This window comes from Hyaena hyaena, unplaced genomic scaffold (assembly GCF_003009895.1).
Source record: "Hyaena hyaena isolate Hyena2069 unplaced genomic scaffold, ASM300989v1 scaffold_194, whole genome shotgun sequence".
In the NCBI taxonomy this organism is placed as follows: Eukaryota; Metazoa; Chordata; class Mammalia; order Carnivora; family Hyaenidae; genus Hyaena; species Hyaena hyaena.
This window is the reverse complement of record NW_024080826.1, coordinates 2484864-2489720: the sequence shown is the minus strand read 5'-3', so window position 1 is coordinate 2489720 and position 4857 is coordinate 2484864.

Below are 4857 nucleotides of genomic sequence, written 5' to 3'. Positions count from 1 at the left end.
ATTTTTCATAGATTATTAAATGAGAGTATATGGGCACCTGGGTGGCTCAGTCAGTTAAGCATCTGACTTCAGCTCAGATCATGGTCTCATGGTTTGTGGGTTCGAGCCCCGCATCTGGTTCTGTGCTGACAGCTCAGAGCCTGGAGCCTGTTTCAGATTCTGTGTCTCCCTCTCTCTCTGCCCTTCCCCCATTCATGCTCTGTCTCTCTGTCTCAAAATTAAATAAAACAAAAAAAATTTTTAAAAAAATGAGAGTATAGGGTCAAAAAATAAAGACTTTTCCGTTTAACTTTGCTATTTCCGCAGTGCCTGAAAAGTAGATTAGATAATTTCTAATTAATACCTGCTTTACCAAGACTGGGCCTTTACCCTTCCCACCCTCTGTCTCTATCCCTGCCACAGTGGGCCGGGCAAACACAAGGGGACGCGGTGCTTGGCGGAGGCAGCAGAGGGCGCTGTGCGAGCCCAAACCGGCTCCAAAGTATACTTCATTAATTACAAGGCAAAACAGAAAGGGGATTACCAAATGTTGGGCACAACTGAGAGTCTGGACGGACCGCGGGGTAAAGAGCAAGTGCTGCCTGCCGTTGGGCCGCGCTCAGCCTCTGTCTCCGGGCGCAGACCCGCAGGGAATCCTGGCGGAAGGTGGTGGTGCTGGTGACCAGGGAGGCCGAGCAGCAGGTTCCAGACTCATGAGGCGGGGATGCTCCGGGCATCCCCTGCCTCCCGGCCCGGGGGCTCTGTCAGGAGAGAGCTAGCATGTCCGAGGGGGCTGTGGGTACAGAGGTTTTGTGAAAGTTTCATTTTCGAGTATTCAGGACAACTTTGTGTGTTTTTTCCCCAAAGGGAGACTCATGGGATGTGTGTTAGTCAGGTTCTCAGAGAAACAGAACCAAGATGGTGTGTGTGTGGAGAATTATTATAAGGACATGGCTTGTGTGATTATGGAGTCTGACAAGTGTCACCTGCACTGGGGGCCATCAGGCTGGAGGCCCAGGAGAGCTGGGCCAGTGACGCATAAGACCGTCTACTAGAAAATTCCCTCTTACCCGGGGGAAACTGGTCGTTTTGTTCTATTCAGGCCTTCATTTGATTAGACGAGCCCACCCATGTTAAGGAGGCTTTCTTCACCTATAAATTTAAACGGTAATCTCATCCAAAAATACCCTTACAGAAATACCCGGGGCAATGTTTGCCCTGGTATCTAGGCATCCTTTGGCCAAGCCAAGTTGACACACAGAATTAGCCATCACATTCCTTCCCTCTCTTACTGCTCCCTCCCTTACTCCCTCTCTCCACTCTTTCCCTTCTCTTTCTCTCTCTTTTATTTTTTTTTTAACTTTTTAAAAACGTTTAGTTATTTATTGTGGGAGAGAGAGCAAGCAGGGGAGGGATAGAGAGAGAGGAAGACAGAGAAGCTTAAGCAGGCTCTGCACTGTCTGTGCACAGACTGAAATGGGGGTCAAATTCACAAACTGTGAGATCATGACCTGAGCCGGTATCAAGAGGTGGACACTTAACTGAGCCCCCCAGGCGCCCCTTCCCTCCTTCTTCCTTCATGCAACCCTCCTTCCCTTCCCTCCTTTTGTCTCCACACATCTCTTCATGCTTTTAAATCATAGTCTACTTTTCTCTACTAAGTTGTATCCTGAATTTTATTCAATTTAAATTCACATTCATAACAGGTTGTAGGTCAGTACTTGGGTATTTGCTCTTAATAAGTAATTTGAGGCAGGGAAAGCATATATTTCACTTGGTTCCTTCATGAACTACAGGAACTGATAAAAAGTTTTCCTTATCTTCAGCATGGAAGCTGTTTTAATGTGAAATCCATTTCTTTTCCACTTGATTTTGGCCCATTTATTGATCAAAGTTAAATAAACATTTTTAATATCTGTGATGTAGTAAAAATGTTTTAATGTTTATTTTTGAGAGACAGAGAGAGAGCACAAGTGGGGGAGAGACAGAGAGAAAGGGAGACACAGAATTCAAAGCAGGCACCAGGCTCCTAGCTGTCAGCACAGAGCCCGATGTGGAGCTTGAACCCATGAACCGTGAGATCATGACCTGAGCCGAAGTTGGACGCTTAATCAACTGAGCCACCCAGGTGCCCCAGAAGGCTGCTTCACTTTAAGAGGCATCCAGCAGTCCCAGAAGAATGAGAGGTTACAGAGTCTAATTAACAAAGAGTAGCAGGTGAATTAAACATATATCTGCATCCAGTCCCTCACTGTGAGGTGGAGCAAGGGTGAACGGATTTTCTCAGCCATGTTGAAAGAAACCACGCCTTGCACGTCCCTGTCTCTCTGGCTCTGATCGAAGGTCAGCATGTTCTCCCACCCTGCTGACCCTCTCCCCTGCCACACTGTGTCCACTCCCAGAGCACCTGCCCGCAGATTTAGTGTCTGTCATCCTGGCTTCCGTTTAATTTGTTTCTAGAAAAGTCCAGACACAATTTGCAAACTGCAGAGGAGAGGCGAAAGCATCATATGTCTTATGTTATTCACAGCAGCCAGACAGGTTTTATTTCAGGCCATAAGTCATTTGAGAACACAAAGAGAACTTTGACCTTAATCCATCTGGTTTGGTTTTAAGGGCAAGAGCCTCTGGTGCTTTCTTTGGAGGGGTTTTTAAACTTCGGGCTTGTTTTGTTCCAGAGAAAAATTCGGTTTGGAAGGCAGAATATTTACTTTATTTGGTGTAGGGAATCAGACATCGCTGGGCTTGAATCCTGATTTGAACACTTACTACCTCTGTCGCCCTGAGCTCGCCGCTTCTCACCAAGCTTCTGCGTCTCCATCTAGAAATAAGTGTCTTGTGTCCGGTTTTGGTTTCCTTAGCCTCGCCTACATTTCCACAAGTAGACTTGTCATTACAGTGCTGATTGTCAGCCTTCACTGGCCTCTGGAATCGCCTAGAAAACCTGGCTCCACCCCCAAGCACAGGGAATATAAAAGCTCTCTGGTGATTCTGATGGATGCCATGGTCGAGAGCCACTGTGTTGAAGTCTCTGGATTTGAACCATCAGATGTAAGTTCTATTATCTGCTGGGATCCTGGATATAGATATTAGTATTTTTAATTCCTTAATTAATTCCCACTAAACACTCATTGAGTGCTTACCATTAACAGACTCTGTGGTAGGCTGTAGGGATACATACATTCAAAGAAATTCTCTGTTTCTAAGAATTGTAACTAATGTGTAGAAGATGCATTTAGAACTTATATTCAGTGTAGACCTTGCTGTCAAGGATTCACATTGTTAGCTGTATCCTACCTGCTCTTATAAACTGCTCTGAAAATACCTTGTAAACGATGGGACCAAAAAAGGGAAGCAAAGTATACAGATGCAGAAGGAAGAAATAAGACTGTGTCTACTCACAGAGGACATGGTTGTCCATGTAGAAAATTCTAAAGCACTGACCAACAAAGATGACAAACTTTTGGAACTGTTGGGTGATTAAACAAGGCTGCAAGACTGCAGGATACAAGGATAATATCTAAGATTCAATAGCTCTCTCATAAACCAACAATGGACCATTGGAATTTGAAGTTAAAAACACAAAACCATTTTTAAAAAAGAAAGGAAAATGGTAATTAGGTGAGTGATCGATATGTTATTTAGCTTGACTGCGATGATTATTTCATAATGTAAACACATCAAAACTCAAGTTGTTTACCTTAAATATATACAGCTTTTGTCGATTATACCTCAACAGAGCTGGGGGGAGGGGGTGAACCACCACACCATTAACATTAGCACCAAAAAAAGAGAGATACTTAGATGTAAATCTAACAACATTTGTACATGGTCTATGCAAGAAAAACTACAAATCTCCATTGGAAGAAATCAAAGGAGATTTAAATAAATGGAAAGATAATCCATGTTCATGAATAGGAACATTCACTATTGGAAAGATGTCAGTTCTTCCCAACCAGATCTATGGATTCAAGGCATTCTCAATAAAAATTCCAGCAAGCTACTTTGTAGTCATCCACAAGCTGATCCTAACATTTATTTTATTTTATTTTTTTATTTTAGAGAAAGAGAAACAGTGCTTGAGCTGGGGAGAGGGGCAGAGGGAGAGAGAGAATCTTAAGCAGGCTCCTGCATGGAGCTGGATGTGGGGCTTGACTCAGGCTCACGGGGCTTCACGTGGGGCCTGGCCTAGGATCATGACCTGAGCTGAAGTCAAGAGTCCAAGGCTCAACCAACTGAGCCACCCAGCTGCTCCTGATTCTAAAGTTTATATGAAGAGACAAAAAGACCCAGAACAGCCAAAACAGTATTAAAGAAGAAAAACAAAGTCAGAAGGCTGAATTCACCCCAATTCCAAGTGTCCTGTAAAGTCACAGGAATGGAGACAGTGTCTTTGTGACAGACACATAGATCAGTGCAACAGAAAGACAGCCCAGAAACAGACCCTCACGGACACAGTCATTTGACCTCGGATGAAGGAGCAAAGGCAATTCAGTGGAGAAATGGAAACAAGAGTCTTTTTAACAAATGGACCTCAAACAACTAGAGAGCCACATTTAAAAAAACAAATGAACCCAGGGGCGCCTGGTGGCTCAGTTGATTAAGCGTCCGACTTCAGCTCAGGACATGATCTCATGGTTCGTGGGTTTGAGCCCCACCTCAGGCTCTGTGCTGACAGCTCAGAGCCCGGAGCTACTTTGGATTCTGTGTCTCCCTCTCGCTGCCCCTTCCCTGTTTATGCTGTCTCCCTCTCTCTCAAAAATAGACAAACATTTTAAAAAAGTTTAAACCCTTAAAAAATGAACCTAGATACAGACATTATAACAAGGGTGCTGGAACGACTGGACGTCCATGTGCAAAGCAAATCTGGACACAGAC